The sequence below is a fragment of the Molossus molossus genome, unplaced genomic scaffold (genome assembly GCF_014108415.1).
Source record: "Molossus molossus isolate mMolMol1 unplaced genomic scaffold, mMolMol1.p scaffold_m16_p_15, whole genome shotgun sequence".
Lineage (NCBI taxonomy): Eukaryota > Metazoa > Chordata > Mammalia > Chiroptera > Molossidae > Molossus > Molossus molossus.
Window position 1 is genome coordinate 34370553 of NW_023425350.1, and position 21826 is coordinate 34392378.

The window sequence follows — 21826 nt, forward strand, 5'->3', positions numbered from 1 at the left end:
ACACAATTTTTTGGCATATTTGCATTTCTTGGTGAATCCCCTCACCTGGAACCTGTGGTGTCATGCACACGTGGGTCTGACTCATCGTCTAAAGACATGCATATTCTATCCAATGCAATTATTTATTTTGTTATTCATAAAAACAAACAAACATGGTTTTGGCACCAGTTCTACTTCCTGAAAAGTCCAGCAAATACATTTCAAATTCTCTAGGGAGTTTTCCTGGAGCTCCATGCAATCAACTTATGGTAATTGTTAAGCAGGCCCATTCCTTATCCCACAGGAAAACGCTAGGAAGACATTTCCTCAGAATAACAACTCTTTCTTGGCATTTCAAATTTCTTTCATATCCTCAAGTTTAAAGTTGAGCTAAGGAGGGCAGACTACTAGTTTTCTATTGACTTCCTCCCCCAGTGTTGTTTAGGTGATCCAGCACCTGATTATTAGATACAGGGTTTGTTCTAGTTATCTCAAGCTTCAGAGTAGTTGTTGATTTCACCCTTGTTGCATCTTCTTTGTCAAGATTAGGGTAGAGAGAATCCCACTTTAATATTGTGTTATATGGAGACTTTCACAACATCTTTATGAATTTATCAGAACAGCTTTGTTTGGCTCATTTTTCTCTAATGTCCCATGATCCGAGCTGCTCCAAATCAGAGTGTGCAGAGAGCAAACTCTTCTGCCACCATAGGAGAAGGATTTTCATTTGCCGTGACTATTAGGAAAGAAATGTAAAACATTGATTGCTCCTTAAACTAACCCCTCACCAATTTGTACTCCTCACTCTGCCTTTACATTCATCTGATGCTATGAAACTGGTGTCTCCACATCAAACATGGCCAATGGGCTACCACATTACAACCTCTGCCCTAAACTAACTACCCCAGGAACCCACTTAACTCATTTGCAAGTAAACTGGTTACCCAATCTCATGTTAAGAGTTTTATTCATTTTGAAAATTTATCAAAATAACTTTGCCCAAGATAGAGTTAAGTACCCACATATACCTTGTCTTTTTTCTTTTAATTTTATTATTTTAAATTCATTTATTTTTGATACAGATGTTTCTCCATTGAAACCCTCCTCCTGTTCCTGCCCACCCTAACATTGTTGTTTATGTCCATTGGTTATGCTTACATACATAAACTCTGTGGTTTATCTCTTCCCTCCTCCTCACCCCCTCCTGTGAAGTTTGTCAGTCTAAACCCTACTTCTATTTCTCTGGGTCTATTTGGTTCATCACCTTATTTTTTTCATTATATTTCACAAAAAACTGAGATCATGTAATACTTGTCTTTTTCTGACTGGCTTATATCACTTACTATAATACTCTCCAGGTCCCTCTATGTCATCTCAAAGGATAAGAGATCTTTCTTTCTTATAGCTGCATTATATTCCATTGTGTATATGTAACACAGATTTTTAATCCACTCATCTGTTGATGGAAACTTGGGCTTTTTCTAGATCTTAGCAATTGTAAATAGTGCTGCTATGAACATAGGGGTATATATATTCTTTCTGGTGTTTCAGGTTTCTTCAGATATATTCCTAGAAGTGGAATCACAGGGTCAAATGGCAGTTCAATTTTTAATTTTTTGAGGAAACACCATATTGTTTTCCATAGTGGCTGCACCAGTCTGCACTCCCACCAGCAGTGTACTAGAGTCCCCTTTTCTCCACACCCTTGTCAGTATTTATTGTTTGAGGATTTGTTAATGGCAGCCATTCTGGCAGGTATGAGGTGATACCTCATAGTTGTTTTAATTTACATCTTTCTGATGATTAGTGATGCTGAGAATTTTTCATATGCCTCTTGGCCATCGGTATGTCCATACTACCCAACGCAATCTATAGATTCAATGCAGTCCCCATTAAAATACCAATGACATATTTTATAGAACTAGAAAAAAAAAACTCCAAAAGTTTATATAGACCCAGAAAAGACCCTGAATATCCATAGAAATCTTTAAAAAGAAAAACAAAGTAGGAGGGATCACTACTGGGTATCAGGTTATACTACAAAGCCATTATAATCAAAACAACCTGGTACTGGCATAAAAATAGGCATATAGATCAATACAACAGAGCAGAGAACCCAGAAATTGACCCAAGATATTATGTTCAATTAATAGTTGACAAAGGTAACAAGAGCATACATTGGAGTAAAGACAACCTCTTCAATAAATGGTGGGAAAATCGAACAGCTACATGCAAAAAAATGAAATTAGACCACCAACTTGCACCATACACAAGAATAAACTCAAAATGGATAAAAGACTTAAGTGTGACTCATGAATCTATAAAAATCCTAGAAGAAAATGTAGGAAAAATTTTCAGACATCACACGCAGCAGAATTTTCTCTGATACAATGCCTAAGGCAAGAGAAACATAGGAAAAAATTAATACATGGGACTCCATTAAACTACAGAGCATCTGCACAGCAAAAGAAACAAGCATCAAAAGGGAAATGGAACCCACTATATGGGAGAGCATAATTGCCAACAATTCATCAGATAAAGGGGTAATTTCCAAAATATATAGAGTACTCATACAACTCAACATAAGGAAGACAAATAATTCAATTAAAAAATGAGCAGAGGAGCTAAATAGACACTTCTCCAAATCTTTTCTTTTAAATATGTTTTTATTGATTTTTTTAGTGAAATAGGAGGGAGAGTGAGATAGAAACATTGATGTGAGAGAAACACATTAAATGGCTGCCTCCTGCATGCCTTCTACTGGGAATTGAGCTTGCAACCCGGGCATGTGCCCTGACCTGGAATCAAACCAGAACCTCTCAGTCCATGGAATGATTTTCAATTCACTGACCCACACCAGTTGGGCTACCACCCACAACTTTAATAAAAGTTGCACACTAGTTTTTCTATTTTTAAATAAAATGTATTCCTCTGATCTCATTTCCTTAAGGGATGGATCAGCTATGTCTTTATGTAAAGTCTATTCTCCTGAAACACTGCAGTCATATGGACTTATTGCATTTTGAACCTAGTATGTTTTAAGCATCTACTGGCACAACAGTTTTATGTTGACCCAAATAACAGGACCTTCAATGGCTCTGCCAGGACTTCTTCCAGCAGCTTCAACTGGGAAAATTTTATTTTTCACAGTTTTAAAGAATGGTTTCTTGAAACAAAAGAGGAACACATTCTTATATTTACTACTGATCCACGAAATAAGCGGAGAGGAAATTTCGCTTGCATGTGTCACCAGGGGCTGTCATCATGTATCAGCTCATTAGCCCTCCATTGCCCCCTCCCTCTAGCCTATAGGTGTATATTTCAGACTAGGTTTAAATTGGCCAATTTCTCCTTAACTTGTCTCAGTTCTAACACTAATCATAACCTGAACTATGAGCATTGTAAAATTATAAAAATAAAGGTGAAGAGAGTCAATATTTACTGAGTATCTACTATGTTCTAGGCAGTGTACCGGATACTTTATATCCATTGTAAATGAAATAATTTTCAAACAATGCTTAGAAGTAGATGTTCTTCTAGTTTTCTAATTCTCCTAATGAGAAGCTACAGTCTCAAAGAACAGGGTCTTAAGTTAAAACGTTATGGTCCAAATATTAAAATATGTCTTTATTACTTTAAAGTCCATGCTCCATTCTTTCCAGAGCCTTGCATCAAGGTCAGCATGGAGTGAAAGAGCGTTCAATTTTACAAGTAACCTTTTGAGGTCTCACTAATTTTTTCAATCTGCTCATAACTTCTTTTGGGAAAGCTTTGTCCTCTATGAATGAAATGAACCCTAATTTCCTTGCAGGAGCAGATAGAGAAGTTATTATTCAATTTGTAAAGGTTGCCAGAGAATTTAAGAAAAATCTGACAAATTAACTCACACACACACACACACACACACACACCACAATGTGCCACAAAAAAAATGAATTATAATAGATTTGAATGGGATCTGCTCTCAGTTCTAAGTTCCAAAAATAAAGGTACATTGTACATTTTGGCTGTGACCAATGAAATAGATCTTATTATCATTATTTTCTGTTCAAGAATAGGGGTGTCAATTAAACTTGTGTTCTCTACTTGGGTTTAAATCATGAAAAATATTGATAAAGTAATCAGCCTTTAAGTTGCTACATGAAATTCAGTGAGCTGAAGGAGACAAAGAAGATCCTGAAAAGAATGAGTGCTGTATATAAATATTAGAAAATCAATACACACTGAACATTAATATACATTAATGCCGATTTTCCCCCAAGGCCTTGATTGGCTATTATGACAATTCATTCTTTGGTAAGTTAATACATAAAAATGTTTATGTACATAATATTTATTCATAGGGATTTTTTTATAGCCTAAATGATTTTATTAGTAAACTTGCTCCTCGGTCCATAGAAAGGCCAAGGAACACATTATTATTAAAGAATCATTCTCTTTTTGTTTAAATCTCTGCCCCATGAAATCTGCGGTATTTTTCAAGCTTGGAAAGATCCAATAAAAGCAATTTACTGGGTCCACTTCTTCTACTAAATAATAATTTCCTCAGAGATGACTGAATTAAAAATGAGAAACAAAGTTGTTTATACACATTGTGTTTTATATTTTAGCAGAGAAATAAGAAATGCTTAACTGGCTTTTGATCTGTATCCCCTTTAATTAGATGAAAAATTCAAACTGTCTACATGATAACAATGTGTCGCCTAAAAAATGCACATTGAGTTCACTTTACCTATGGAGGAAAGGAAAACATATAGACACTGTACACACACACACACAAATGCACAGCCATAAATACACCCAAGATTTAAGTCAATTGAAGGTATAATTGTAAAGTCAAGAATAAAGGAGAATCTATTTTGACAGAATTTTTCATCAGATACAAGTTATAGCTGCAATAACTGCAGCTGTTTAATCGGTCAATTTAATAAGAACAATCCTTCTACAGTAGTCTTCTTTTTACTATTCTCTGAACATTTTATAATTTTAAACATTGTATAATTAATGTCCCTGCCTTTAATAATCTAATCTCAATTTTTCAAAGAAGAGAATGTCCTTTAGGTCAAAAGCAAAATTAACTTTGCAAATAAATAGCAGTATATATACCTCATATTTAATTTAATCTTTATGAAAATATAGCAATTTGTAAGATATTACATTTATGTCCTGCTTTAAATCTTCAATCAGTGTCTCCCATCTGTCAAAATTTTATAGCTACTGAAAGATAAAGGCTCTGTTGCTATGGTAATTATTCCATTACCTAGGTGACAGTGTTCAAATGATGTCATTGTTAAAGTGATCTAACTTATGAAACATTTTTAGTTTTAGTATGGTTAGACAGAGAGAAAAACTAGCTAGTGATACAAAATCAAGAAGGCCAGAGAATGCTGCTTCTCTTAGTAAACAAGGGGCTCAAACAAGAATTAGAAGGTGAAAGATCAAATTAATTTCTTCAATTACCTCAGCTTTTAGTTGGGTCAATACCCTCATCAACATTTTACAAAGCTGAATGAATAAGATTGTGTAGAGAAACATAAAAAGAAAGCAAATTATTCTAAGGGAAGAATGGTAGAATTAACATCCTATTTAAAATATATTTTTTTTTTATTAATTGTATCTTCAGTTGAACCTTGTACATAATAGTTGCCAAGAAAAAGATGCCACGTGCTTTCATCTTGTTGCCGTGATCTACGTCTTAACCAGAGAGCTGTATACAAAAAGATACGGAGAAAAACAAAGAGGAGGAAAGGGAACCAGGAGACTAGGTGGAGAAAACAGCAGAAACTGGGTTGCTGATCTCTGCTGAGATCATGATGAAAGAGGGCTTAGAGAGAAAAAAGAGGTAGCAGAAAGAGTGAATAAGTTTCAAAAGTTTATCAAACTTCAATAGGTCTTGTAGGGGAGTGACTGCCCCATGCCTGTGTGGTTTCTGTCTCATCTGGAGGACTTTTATGTGTTGGCAGAAACATGTAGTACACCACTTGCCAAAAGTGACCAAACATGTGACAGGGGAGTTGTCCTTCAAGCTCAGAGATTCTACAGCTATCCATGCTCTAATAACCCCAAGGTGAATTACTACCACCAAAGTATTATCATACCAACACCTTTATGATGGTGGTAAAGCATTTCTTCAGGGATCTTTTTGCTCTCTTCTCTTCTGGGGTCCTCTCCTATATATTGGCCTACCGTATTCTCTCGTGTAAAGAGGGTTGAATTACAACACTTGAAGTGAGTGAAAATATCCTAGTAGTCTATTTTACAGCTAAGGCTAAAAGTCCAGAGAGGTTCCTTGACTAGTGCAATGATAAAAACTCAGACTTGGAAGTAAAATATATACTGTTTAGTGGTCTACTAGCAATTAAAGTCCTGAACACCTGTAAACACCCTCTAGCCTCTATCTCTTACACTTCAATTCAGAAACATTCCATTTTGGACAAGTTGACAATTCATTCAGGGCAAAACACACAAACCTGTTACAATTTAATGTGTTAGTCTGCACTATATTTGAATTATTTAACAGGAGGATGCAAAGAGCAAAGTTATTCCCAAAGGTCAAGTAGCAGAACTCCGGACACCATAGTACTTGGGCTGCTGTTTGAAAGATGGGCTTAGGGAAGAGGAAACTCTCCTGGAGACACTACAAGTCACAATACTATGGGCCACTACCCTCTTTAGTTATGTGTAAAACTAGCTTGGGTTTAATTAGTGGGGAGATGTGTTTACATACTGTTTAAACATGCATTTTTCTGACAACCAGTATGAATCAGGCAGAACAAGAAGTGATGATGAGGCATAAGTTCAACCAGGGAAGCAACAGATGCTGGGGCATCACCTCACTTTGTGAAAACTAATGATGGACTCAATAATTGTAGTATTTTCGGCAACTCCCAGAGCTAACATGGAAGCCATTCCTTGATTAATAATTAGTTTTAATTCAATTAACAGCTTCTTGCATATTATTCTTGGCATGTAATAGTTGACTTGACATCATACCTAGAAGATAGTCTCTATAAGAAAATGTGTAATGTAAACAATATTACTTTACTATGCTTGATAGTTTCAAATTCTAACAGGTTTCTTTCTTTCCCCAAGGGATGGGGGAGAACATATTAAAGACTAGAATGTAAATGTCTAAAACCCAAAATAACTTGTCAGATTGAACCACCACCATCATAAATCAAGCTTATTAACCCCATCTGATAAAGCTTAGCTGCTTCATATCACTAGGGAGGCACTTGCTAGCAGGGCCTTTGCAGATATAATTTTTAGTAGATACCATCATTAGAACTCAGTGAAATAGCCATCCACGGGAACAGCTTGCAGCCATAGCTTCCGTATCATAATTACAGAAATGATTACAGTAGCAAATATTAAAAACAGTGCAGTTATACAAAATTTCTACAATGGGCAATCTAATCTACCAGCAGTAAAAACAGTAATAAGAGCATTGCCCAGTGATGTGACAAAGCAATTTGCAGTCAAGACGCCTAACAATAACATAAGTTTTCTTAGAGCTGGATTCATTGTTAATATGGTTTGCTTAGCATCCTGCTTGAGGGAGCTTAATTAAGACCTGGGCAATAACCATGTTAGCTAATGTGTGATACTAATAGACTTCTCACACAAAATAATATGATTTCTGCCTTCCCGGAAAAGCTACAGCTTTGGCAAAAGCCATTCATGGAGGATAATAAAGTCTCAGAAGGAAGGCCCCACTTGCTTCAGCCAGAGAGTGAAATTGTCCATTTATGCCAACATGATCTAGTTCCTTATTCCTTTGAACCCCCATTTCCCTCCCTGGCACTCTATGATCCTTTTAGCACTCACCTGTCTCTGCTTGTTATTCTACTTATTTGTATCCATACCAATGTCTCCTTATTATAGTTTAAGCTCTTGGATGGAAGAGTCTATAACTGATTCATGTTCTTAATCACTCCTTCTCCAGAGAGTCCATGACTCTGCCAAGTACAAAGTAAATGCTATACATGTTTGTCAAATTAAATAGATGAACCTGGGATGTCAAGTTATACAATATAAATCAAACATTTCTCTGAAATATCACAAAAAGAAAACATAATATGTACTATCCTAGCCCTGATGGGATTAAATTTATTCATTTAAAGTAGTAATTCTCAATCCTCTCTGTTCATTATATCATCTGTAAGTCTTTAAGAAAAACCTAGTTGTTAGGTACCATTCCATACCATTTAATCAGAATTTCTAAGAGTGGGATCTGAGTATAGGGATTTTTAAAGGTGCCCCAGAAGGAGACAGGGTTGAGACTCACTGATAATGTAAGTATGGAAAATATTCAATTTATTAGTGGTGAAGAAATAATTTTCTTTGCTGGGTGTCTTTGGACATGTGCTTCATTCTCTGGGCCTCACTTGATTCCACTGTAAAATGAAGGGAGTTAATTATATATACAGTAATCTCTGAACTAATTGTTGTAACAAAATTAAATGGGTACATAACAACACCCACATCAACACTACCAGGCAAGTGCCCAACTGCAGCAGGCTTACGGAGTCACAGTCCCCATCAGTGGGGACCACAATTTGTAGTTTTAAAAATTCTACAAGTCACAACTGCTCTTTGACAAGAACAATGAGACAGGATGACCTTGTGGTTTGCTCTTAGAATACACGATAAGCAATAGAAATACAAAGTGTTTTTAAAAATCAGTGTAGTCCAGATCTTGATCACTAAATGTCATTCTCCAATACAAGAAACCAGGACTCCTTGGAGAAATGGCTAATTCTAAGGCAGGGAAAGAGATTATACACGCAAACTCTGAGCATCTTGTAGGTCAGAAAATAATGAAGTTTTCAAATAATAATAATAATAATAATAATAATAATAATAATAATAATGTGGGCATGCCAAAGAGAACAGGAAGCCAACCTGGAACAGTCCGCAATGGGCAAAGGTGAAACAATTTGAGCAACAATATAGATTTGGATTATAACCCAAAGTATTAAGTAAATATCCATGAGTCCATACTGATGTAAGTGTTTGAATAAATAAATACATGGGGAGAAGGGACAAATCTTCCTCAGGGAAGAATTACAAATAATTTATGTAGGTCTTTCCTCCACTAGAAGGTAGAGCATACTTCCCTCTTCTTTGGGTGTGGCCTGCATTTAGTGACTTCTTCCAAAGAACAGACTATGAAGAGGAAAAATAACCACTTCACAGTGGAGAATCATAGCAGACACCACCTTAACTGAGGGGTGAGTCACACTGCCATCATGTATCCTCCGGTAGATGCCATGAGAAGGACACTGAATCTCTGGTCCTCTTCCCCCAACCTATAACCCCAGTTTATTCATGAGAGAAAATATTAAACCCAAATTGAATGACATTCTAGAAAATACTTGACCAATATTACAAAATGGCCGAAAAAACAAAAAAGACTGAGAGACTGTCGCAGAGCAGAGCGGAGATGATGATGACTAGATGCCGTGCAGTATCTTGAATCGTATCTGGGACTGGAAAAAGCACATTTGCGGAGAAACTGCTGAAATCTGAATAAAGCCTGTAGTGCAGTTAATAATAATATACTAGTGTTATTTTTTTAATTTTCACAAATATATCATTGTTAATATAAGATATTCACATTAGGGAAACAGGGTGGTGGATACATGGGGCTGTATGATTTTTGAAACTTGTATATAAATCTAAAAATATTCAAAAGTGAAAGTGCATTTAAAAATTTACATAAAGATGTAAAGTAAATGTAGGCATGAAAAAGATATGATTATAAAAATGTATGATCATTTGATTAAAGATCTTTAAAATGCTTGAGACGAAATCTTTGCTGCTCTTTCTCTGTTCCTTGGTCAAGAATTATAGTACATGAACCTATAAGCATGTTAATATTTAACATAGTACATATTCAACTTTAAAAAACTAACTTGCACTTGTTAAATCAGCCCGGACTCAAAAGCACCCGATTAAATTAGCATTGTGTGCACTGTACTTGAGGTGGTACCAACGTGCCTTCCCGCCTTGCTTCCCAGGAACCATTTAGCAGGAGGCACAATTCCTCATTTAAAAAGTAAACCATATCAGGTGCATCTAATTAAGGGCCCCAAAGCGTGTCGATTCTGGGTGAACTCACCATATGGCTGCAGTGTGCTGTGAGTATTTCATAATGATTTACACAACACGTTTATCATGAGGCCTGAATCCCATCTGAGCAGAACAGACCCATGTTTACTAGTGACGTTTAGTATCCTTTTGTTATTTTATTTTACAAAGTTAAATTTTCTTCAGATAATAAGGGAATCTCTTAGCTAAAGATATGATGCTGAAATTACTTCAAATTAGAAATCCAGTTGCCGATTTTTGCTGATTTTATTTCTTGAATGTTTTTGGAAAGCAGCCTTTCCACTCTTTTCATTTGTATCCAATCTCGAGCCTTTCCTTTTAACAGGCCTCTCTGTCTGCTTCTTTCCTCTACCTCCACTACGTCCATTGCACTCTGCCCAACGTGGTCTACTCTAAGTTGCAATATGACTTTGCCACTTCCCTCAGGATAACTCTCTTGTGCCTACTGACTAATTATACGTTAAGCCCAAATTTCTTAGCATGGCATACCAATTTTTCATGATATGACCCCTACTAACTCTTTAGAGACTGTGAAAGAGAAACAGCAGCCATGCCTATCATAATAAGTTATGCTCTAAATTACTAAGGTACCTATTTTCTATACACAACATACAGCTATATGCTCGTCTTCTCTCTTGTGGTTTCTTTGGCTTTTTCCCTTCTTTAACTGGTAAATCCCTAATTATATGTCAATGGTCATTGGAGGGTCTCTCTTCTATGAGGTTTTCTTCAACAATACTTTTAAACAACGCTCCTTCCCTGCAAACAAGCATTGCCTCATTTTCCTGCTTTGCAGTCATCTTGGATGTACCACTATTCCTAGCACTCATCACACCACTGCCTTTTACTCTGCAGTGTACATGTGTCTTTCTTTCCACTAGACAGTAAGAGTATATCTTATTCATCTTTGTATCCCCAGGGAAGAACACAGAGCCTAATATACAGAAGAAACTAAAAATTTTACTGAGCTGCTCTAAACAGAAATTCCTGCTTATTTAAATTAAAATAAATATTTTATTTCTCAAGGGACTCTCTAATTACCTAGAATCACATGTATTTGCAGGGCTAAATTTAAGCATTTCCCCTCTTCATACATCTTCTCTGTAAAAAACAATGGTTCAAACATGTATCACCTGCCAACTTTTTCCACTTAGTGTCAATCTCACATTTTTCTTTCTCCCCGGATGTCCAAGAGGAATTTTAAATAAATGCATTTTTAGAATCCTTTTTCTACTTCTTCCATCATGCTTGATTAAAGGAGATCTCTATTCTTCTATAATCTAAGTTCTATGTTATGAACTGAGTATAGATATCCAGGTAAGATCAATTCCTGACCTCAGGGAGCTTGTAAGCTTATTAATGGAACAAGTCTATCTGGACCTAAGGACCAGATAGATGCACCTGGGGAACAGCTCCTAAATTATGGATGGTTTCCCTGAGGAGATGGATCAGTGGAAGTTACCTAGTTGAGGAAGGAGGTGAAGGGCAGCACAGATGAAAAAGAAACATCTGAGAAGGGGAGCGAGAGAAAGTGGTGGTAGCCGGAGATAGACCAATATATTTGGAGATCTTGGAGCAGCTAATATACATTGGATAAAGGGTATAAATGAGATTGTACAGGGATATTAGGTCAGAAATAAATTTCAAAGGACCTTGTGACTAAGTTTGGGTATTAGAATTTTAGGCTGGCAGCAACCAGGGAGTATTAAAAAATTTTAATCACATTTATGTATTGAAAATGTTTCTGCATATGCTAAGAGGGGAATGGAGAGGAGTAAGAGAGAAGAGACAAGTTATTCAGGCAAAAAGAGATTAGGGCATGAATAAAAGTCACAGCAATGGATGTAGAAAGTCGGGGAACCACGCAAAGGTAGAATTTAGAGCACTGGTGACCAGTGAGTGAAGACATAGGAGGTGATTAGGATGACTCCCAGATTTTTGACTTGAACAGCAAGGCCAACGGTGATGCTATTTCAAAGATGGAGATACTGGAGGAGGAGCAGGTTTGAGGAAGAAGATAATGTTAGGTTTAAAACATGGGCATGTAAGTAGAAAAAGCTGTTGGATACTTTCTAGGGTTGGCCAAGTGGTCTAATTATAAATAACAGATTGAGAAGCTATGCATTTCAGTAAGATCCCCAAAGTGAGAAAAATAAAATAAAAGCATAGGGGGCTAATGTTGGAGACCTGATGAACACCAAGATTTAAAGAAAGAGGAACCCTAACTGATTAGAGAGAAGGCACAAACAGAAAGTAAGTAAAGCCCGGGAGAGTGTAGTATAATAGTATAAAATTTTGAATATAAGTAACAATTTTGAAAATGGAAGCCATGTAATCAATGTGTTAGAGACCACAGAGAAGTTAAATAAGTTAAGGTTAAAACTATTCTCCACTGACATGATATTTTTAACCATTTGCTTGGTTTATATTAAAACTTACAGGTATTGCCCTGGCCAGTTTGGCTCAGCAGTTAGAGTGTCAGCCCATGGACTAAAAAGTCACAGATTCAATTCCGGTTAAGGGCACAACCTTAGTGGCAGTTTGGTCCCCCACCCAGGTCAGGGTCATGCGGGAGGCAACCAATAGATGTGTCTCTCCCTCTTACCCCCACTCTCTATGAAAATAAATGAAAAAATATCCTAGGGTGAGGATTTAAAAAATAGTAATAAAATAAATAAAACTTAAAGGTAGTATTCAAATTTGGAGATTAGCCTTATTTGGTATATATAGTGGTCTTCATGACTAAAGAAATAATGTTATTATTTTTGTCAACTCACAATAATCTGGAAGTCTTGGTAATCAGAAATGCTTAGTAGTCCCAGTGCTGGTAAGTGAAAAATCACCTAATTCAAAATTCTGAGGTCTATGTATTGTGTGTTAGGAAAAGTCTCTGCAGAAGCCAAGAGGGAGACTTACACAGTTCAGAACATTCTAACACGAGATATGCTCCAATTTCTTTTTTTATAACTCTTCTTCAGTCAGTATATCTGTATTCTAGACCTAAGATGCATATACTAGGGAAATCACCTACTCTCTGGATGTTTTTATTAATGGATATGTTTTTGGGACTAGACTCTTCTGCTATGAATGGGTTGAGATAAATCATGGTCTGGAAGAGCTAAGCCATGCCTCTTTATTGATCTTGTATACTGAATTTTGACCCGGTACACAGTCTTTCTTTGAGCTTACTTCCTCTCTTGGTGGGAATGGGCCTTTTTGCCGATACCTTTTACCCTACCTACCTCCTCAATGCTTGTTTCACTTTTACTTCACTTTTTTTCCTACAGTATGTGTTAGGCAGAGCCTCTTCTTCCTCTGTACTTCCAAAACATATGTTACATTTTACACTTTTTATAAGACAATGTGGTCATTGAGGCAAATACTTTATATTTGAGTATCCCAAACATATAGCATGTGTCTGAGGCCAACTGGTGTTTAATACACATATAGTAATTACTCAGGCAAAGGAGTCAGATGCCATCTCATGTTCAGCAGGGAGAGCACTGTTTAGCTCAGTTTGCCCCAAAATGAATGAAACTAAAGATCTATGGCTTTCTTATTGTGTACCGACTGACAAGAGCTCATGCTTTCATGAGAAGTGCTTTCCAGAGAAGCTTCATTTGGGAAATTCTATTTATTTAAATGGCAAGGTGGCATCACCAACAATGAGATCCTGGAGGGCATCCGGTCTATCCACTTTGAAGCAATGCATATTGAAGCATAACTCTTCTGGGTAGGATCTATGGAGAGAAGGATGATAACAGAATACCTTAACAGTTGCTGCTGATGGGCTCAAAGGCAGCAGGAGGGAGGCTTTATTAAGTGCCTGTTATAATAAAATTATAAGCAGGGCAGAGCCACTGTGCATTCAGAGAACAGTGGCAGCAAGCTGACTTACCTAGGGAAGGTCGGAAAGGCACGAAGACAATGCCCACATCTCAAAATGAAATCTGCCAGGCTAGGCAACACCAGCCTTGGCATTCATGCATGTGTTATTTTGCATGACTCATTCTGAGTCAATTCGACAGAATCTTAGCTGTTGGATGGACACCTCGCACTGTGTGTTGTTGTGCCAGTATCTAGCTACTGAGTGTTTATGGATAGTGATATATCGGTGTGTTTTATAACCCATTATATAAATGGATAATTACCTTGATCTACAGTGTCATATTCAAATAAATAATGGGATACTGAATAGATGTGCCATGTGAGATGTAGCCTGAAAAATAGATTTAAAAATAAAAATATTACTAATTTCTAATTTTTGTGTCTTCTATCAATTAGACTTTTATTTAGCAATAAACTAAAGTAATATGACCTTATTTCTTCTCATAAATATTCTAATTTATCTCAAGGATATTTTGGCTTTAATTGGAAATCAGCTATAAGTGTCTAGTTCTTCCAATATTTGTAACTAGATATGGCAGGTTTAGCTCCCACTTATAAAAGGCATTCTCTTTAATAAAAATATCAGTTAATCTTCCTCTTAGAGAGAATTTGTCATTTAAAACATGAAACTTCATTCTAACAATGAAATCAACACAGGAGTAAACACAGTCAAATCATTTAATATATATTGAGCATCTACCATATGCAAAAGACCATGTAAATGCAGGAAAGACACAAGACTATCAAGATACTATACGACTTCAATATTTAGTAGGGAAGAAAAAAGCTGGAGACACAAATAACTGTGGTACAAGATAGAATGGGATGTATGTGATAAGAGCTACAACACTTTGCTAAATGAATAGTGTAGTCAAGTTACAGTGGCTATTTAAAATGATGAGATTTGGTAACCATTTACTAACTGAGCAACTTTTTTCAAAACAATACACAACATTCTATGATGAAATATAGACAAAAGATAAGACTTGTTTTTATCCTTCAGAGAGGAATTTATTTCATAAGGCCCACTTTAGCAAACAGAATACCTAAAAAGTAGTCTTGATGCTCTAGACTTCCAGAAAATGGTGGACAGATGCTTTATTTAGAATCAAACAAAATTCATTGAAGATTATTTAAACTAGGCGTTATACTAATTTCCAGAGTACTGACTCTGAAATGTGACCCACATACAAGCAGTTAAAGGGGGGCAGGGGAAAAATACCATTTTACATAAGAAGTAGCAATTATGTGAAACTTGGAACTCTGAATATGAATTGAACACATGCAGAAAAGGATTTAACCTAATTTACTAGAGCAGCATACTGTACAGGCCTATGGCAGTAGAATGAGATTCAGTTCAGGGATCATTGCTTATCATTATTCTCCATTTCTCTGTATTTTAAGCCACACTTTGTGAAGGAAAGTACCACCCAGTGCTAACACACTTGCCCTTTGATTTTGAAGATCCATAGAAGTTCAGCACTAAAACTCAAACAAGGAACATTTTCTTTTTGTTATTTTCAAAAAATAGTGACAATTCAACCTCTTCCTAAAAGCTACTCAGCTGCAGATAAAGACCATTTTAGACCAGGGGAATAATAATTACCACTTCTAATCTTTTGACAGCACTCCCTGCAGCTAAAATGACTGGCAGATCTCACTTTCTGGGTACAAGGTAGGAGGTTCTCATACCTGTCTATACTCAAGCTGTGCTACTTGACAACCCAAGATCCTGAGGCAACTTAGAAAAATATATTCAGTAGAGCAGATGTTTTTTCTATATGATATGAAACACTCAGGAGCTTCAAAATACCATAAAATTAAGTTAGTTTTCAAAGTGTGGGCCTCTGATCTTCAATCTCAAAATCATTTGGGGGACTTGCTAAAAATACTTTTTTCTAGGTTTCTTCCATTTCTATTATATCAGGCATTCTAATGGTAGAAATTTGGAATCTAAACTCAATCTGCTTTATATATGTAAGTTTGAAAATCACTTATCTAAGTTGGAAAGATAAAACACACAGAAAATATTTGAAAAATTCAAATAGCTTTGATAACTAAGGATATTATATATTATATGCCAATAACAAACAGTTAACATTTCTTGAGTATCTATTATGTGTACAGCACTATTCATATAGAAGCAACCCTCTAATTATATAGCAGATAAACCAAATAGAGAAAGGCTTCCCAGGAGTCTCATGATTATGAAACAGAAGCATTGTTAGACTGAAGGTGCATAATAGCTGGCGTCCACACATAAACATAGTTGATTACTCTTAGAGACTTGGATCCTTGAAGATGAAAAGAAAATATGGCAGTAATCCAATACTTCACACATGATGCCTTATGAGACAGACAGAGGTTGCCTGCCAGGACCATCTCTGTCTCTTCAACAACTTACTTTTTAAGTTCATTCTGTAGCCATCAACTCCTAGAGGTGATGTCTGACTATTGCCTGCTGGGAATTTGCAGTTGATTCATAAAGAATATATGGAACATATAATTGTTAAACTTACAGTGTTTATAAGCTATTTTTGAAGGGAGAAAGAGAATTTCAAACTATTTCAAACTATCCAGAAATAAATGTCCATTATGATACTCTGAAAAATAAGAAATGGTAACAGGTGAACACCTCATCACATTTCAGCAAAGTCACACTAGGTAAATGCTTTCTGGACAATGGAAGTTTAATGAGAGCCTGTACACATCAACTTCTCTGTGAACTTGAGATCTAAAAATGGTATTACTGATGCATTCAGGTGACTAAGTTATGAGAATCAAAGGAACTACATTCACTCTAAAATTTTGAATAGAACCTTCAAACATATAGATACTTTTGTTCTTCAATAAAGAGTGAAGAGAAAAAAGAGAACAGCAGCAACATGGAGCATGTAAAAGATTTTGTGATAACAAACAATGGAAGTTCTAAAGGATAAGTATGTTAGAGAAAAGAATCACTACAGAAAACAAGAGATAATTTTACATTGCATGTGCTTTGTGTTCTCAATGAAATATAGAAGAAAATTCAGTCTAATAAATAAGACACAAACTTAGATTAAAATGAAGTTGTCAGAGATAAGGAAATAATGTAGGAAAGCCAAAAGCACAAAAAGAGAATTAAAACTTTGTATTTGAGTATATTAAGAGGAAATTTATTTATTAGAGACAATAAATCAATAAAGAAAAAAATTGTGGTTAATCTTTGAAGAAAGTAGGGAAAGAACACTTTAGAAATGCACTTTTTGTAGAATAAACACATTCCTCTCAGTCTTTGAGAGATCAATTGCACCAAACTTAAATAAGGAAAAATAAATGGGTACAGGTTTTAATGAGCAATATTTTACTCTGCATTGATCTTAACTTGACATAGAGTGATGTCATCAAACTAAGATCTAACTCTGGATTACCAAGTGATTTTGTAAATAAAGTTTTATAAGAATACAGCCTCACTCATTTGTTTATCTATCGTCTATGGCTGCCTGCATATTACAATGGCAGAGATGAGTATTTGTGATGCAGACCATATGAACCACAAAACCAAAAATATTTGTTATCTGGTTCTTTATAGAAAATTGTTGCTGACTCCAACCCTAGACCACAGAATACAAAAATGTTACTAAAGCATCAGATTCCTGAGTTTTCATGCCATTCTTTGTCATATGCATGTTTTACAAAGGCATCTAAGGTATTTGATTCTTGTTTCTCACCAGACCCAGCCAGCATGATATTACCAATGTAGTGAATAAGCATAATGTCTTTCCCGATGGTAACAAGGACTCACTTGAATTTGATGATCACATAGAAGGGGAGAGTTGGGATAGCTCTGAGCTAGAACAGGGAAGATAAACTGCTGTTTCTGCTAAAAAAAATAACCTCATTTAAAAAAAAATGGACAAATCACTTAAATAGACATTTCTCCAAAGAAGACATATAAATGGACAAGAGTGATATAAAAAGATGCCAAACATTATAAATTATCAGGGAAATGCAACTCAAAACTACAATAAGATAACACCTCACACATGTTAGGATGGCATTATAGAAAAAAAAAAGAAAGAGGAAGGAAGGAAGGAAGGAAGGAAGGAAGGAAGGAAGGAAGGAAGGAAGGAAGGAAGGAAGGAAGGAAGAAGAAAGAAGAGAAGAAAGAAAGAAAGAAAGAAGAAAGAAAGAAAGAAAGAAAGAAAGAAAGAAAGAAAGAAAGAAAGAAAGAAAGAAAGAAAGAGAAAGAAAGGAGAAAATAAATGTTGGTATGTGGAGAAATTAGAACTTTTGTATACTACTGGAAGGCATGTAAAATTGTGTAGTCAGTATGGAAAATATTATGGGGAATACTCAAAAAAAACAAAAAACCCACAAACAAACAAAAACTACCATATGATCTAGCAATCCAACTTATGAGTATTTACCCAAAATAATTCAAGTCAGTATTTTGAAGAGGTATCTGCTCTCCCATGTTCATTGCAGCATTATTCATAATAACAAGTGGTAGAAACAACCTAAATGTCCATTGAAGAATGAATGAATGAATGAATGAATGAATGAAAATGTAATGTATACATATAATAAGATATTATCCAGCTTTGCAAAAGATGAAAATTCTATTATAATCTACAACATGGATGGGCCTTGAGAATATTATGCTGAATGAAATAAGCCAGTCACAGGAGGACAAATAATGCATGATTCCACCTATATGTGGTATCTAAAGCAATCAAACTCATAAGAGCAGAAAGTAGAATGGTGTATTCCAGGAGTTGGGAAGAGAGGGAAACAGAGTTGCTGTCCAATGGGTATAAAGTTTAGTCATGCAAAATGAAAAAGTTCCAATGTACATGTGGTTAACTATACTGTGTACTTAAAAAGTCCGTAAGAGAGAAGAGTTCATGTTATGTGTTTTTCTGCCATATGTTTTGTAAACAAGTGGATCCTGTACTTCCCAGTTCTGTTGAATACTGTTCATGGTTGCCCAATGTGAGGTAAGAGGTCTGGGGAGATTAGGGACTGCAATAAAGAGTGTTTTCACTTTTAACTCTATACACAATGTTGTTTTCTTATTTTAAAAACCAAGCATGCATTCACATGTTACTTTTGTAATATAGAAATAAAACAATATGGTCTTATTAAAAAAGAAAGAAAGAAATAGGTTACTCCCCGTTGTTTTACTTGGCCTTTTCTGGCATAGAAGCCTTTTGTCTTCAGGTCAGTGAGACAATGTGGGGATTATCCTCATTGATGCATATGTTTTGGATGCATCCAGGAATCTAGGAAATGACTCTCAGGTGCTTTTGCAGACTTACTGGGTCCACTGTGTAATAGACTTAGACCAAAATTCTGCTTATTTCCTGACTCCCATAAGTATCCTCTCTGATGGGCAGCCTCAGTAATGTTTCAGTTTTCCAAGGATTACCTCAGTTCAGAGCAACCATCCTATCCTAGAAAAGTCTATTTCCCTCTCCTTTGGATAAAGTCAGCTTGATAAATAACTGCAGGTCTTTTAGCACAAGGATACTGGATATGCCCATGGCAACAAGATCCAGCCTCCTCAGTGCACAACATCTCATGTCTGTGAATTAGGTCAGGTCTTAGAATTGAATACAGAGCCATGATTCTCTATTGTGGAACAAAACTGTTCTCTTTTCACCAAATTTAAAAAAATATATTTGCTTATATATATGATACAGCATTATATTTGCTAATTTTCTAATGTTAAATCAATTGTCATTCAACCTGGTCATAAATTATTATATTTCTCATATCTTGCTAATATATTTATTTTCATCTATGTTCACAAGTGAAATTGGTATGTAGTGTTTATTCACAAAATAATCTTGCCAGTTTGGGTACCTAAATAATGGCACCAAAGCTTTGGTATATGACTTAAGTAGTTCTCTCTTTACTTATTCTCTAGACGAGATTGTCTAGATTTTGATTTGTTTCTTAAATATTTGATAGAACTCTCCAAGGGAATCCACCTATGGCTTAACTTTTCTTTGTGCAAATATTTTTGACTAATATAATTTTTTACTGGTTATAGATCTTTGAATTTTTTCATTTCTTAAATTAGTATCAGTGATGTTAATTTTTCCAAGAGTTTGGTCATTGCCTCTGAGTTTGAAATTTACTAGAATGACTTTTTTTTTTTTTTTTTTTATCCTCACCCGAGGACATTTTTCCATTTTTTGTACAGATAGAGTGGGAGGGAGAGAGAGAGAGAAACATCGACGTGAAGGGACACATCGAGTGGCTGCCACCCGCACGACCAACCAAGGCCGGGGACAAACTGCAACCGAGGTATGTGCCCTTAGCGGGAACCGAACCCGGGTCTCTCTGTACCGCAGGCCGATGCTCCAACCGCTGAGCCAAACCGGCCAGGGCTAGAATGACATTTTTCATAATATGTTCCTACTACCTTTTAATACGTGCAACGTCTGTTATGTCAAAATATTACATTCTCATCTTTGGTCGTGTCTCTTTTCTCTGTCATGCTTAATTTTACCAGAGGTTTGTCAATATTATTAGTCATTTATAAGAAACAACTTGTGACGTTATTAATAGTCTCTATTATTTTAGGTTATTTTCTATTTAATATACATCTCTTCCTATTTTTAATATTTCCTTTTTTTTCTACTTTCTCTGTATTCATATTGGATGTCTGAACAGTTGAGAAAAGATATAAATATCTCTATTCCTTAATTCGCCCGATTGCTAAAATTTACAAATTTGTATGACACAGATGGTAGCTAGGAAATCAATGTGAACCTTTAAAAAACAATTAACGATCTAAAACATGTGGCTCTCCTTTTGGGTTGCTGGGAGTCGTCAAGGAAGGGCAAGCTGCCGCTGCTGAGGGGCTGACCTTTCTTACACGGACAAATATTTCGTTACACAGACATATATTTTGTTACACTTGCTTGAGATACCTTGGAAAGCCGACCTGCATTTCGAGTTTATAACTAGAGTTGGTTGGAAAACCCGAGGATATTGATTCTGTGTTAGGTTCTTTTTGTTGATGTACTTTTTTTTCTTTTTAAGTTTGAACAGTGATACTGCAACGCAGGTTTGTTAGAATGAGTGGCCCTGAAGAGGCAGCGTAGTAGTAGATGAAAATGCAGCCTTGAGTCTTTCCCTAGCAGTTCCTATTAAGAGCTTTTAGCCAGATAATGAAAGTGAACTCAGATTAAGATGTGTAAGGATGTGTCAAAATCATATTAAGATGAGAGCCCCACTCTCTTGAAGGTAGTCAAAGAAAACACTAAATTAAAGACCAGTGTGTTTAAGAATAAAAAAATACCATTTGATGAGATTTTTACTTGTGATCATTTGCAGACAGAATTGATCAGAAGCCTACTAAACGTTTTAAGGAATTGTATTTCCAAAGTAACACGAGCCACCTGCACAAGCTTGTCATTATTCTACCCTCAAAGCGAAACTCTGCCCTCAAACCTGTACCATCAAGATGTGAACTGCACAGACTACCCAGCTTCAAAAAAGCATATGCTTTTTCATGTCTTATTATGAAGGATAAGGAAAGTCTCCCAAAGAACAAAACTGGGGACCGCATTAGAGGAGCTCCATTCGGATTAACCGTGGAACTTAATTTAGTGGCAAAGAGGTTTTCACCACTTTTGTCCAGTGGGATTTGAAGGCTGCTGTGAATTTCCTATGTTTCCTTCCAAAGAGAGTTTTAAATGCATGTGTGCTATTCTTATACTACCATTTTATGTTGGTGTAGAGGAGGGACAAAGATATTTCATTTCATGTTTTAAGATCCTGAAGTAGATGAGCCGCATCAGTGAGGAATTATCTCCCTTGAAATAGTCACTCCCTCTACAAGTCAGACAAT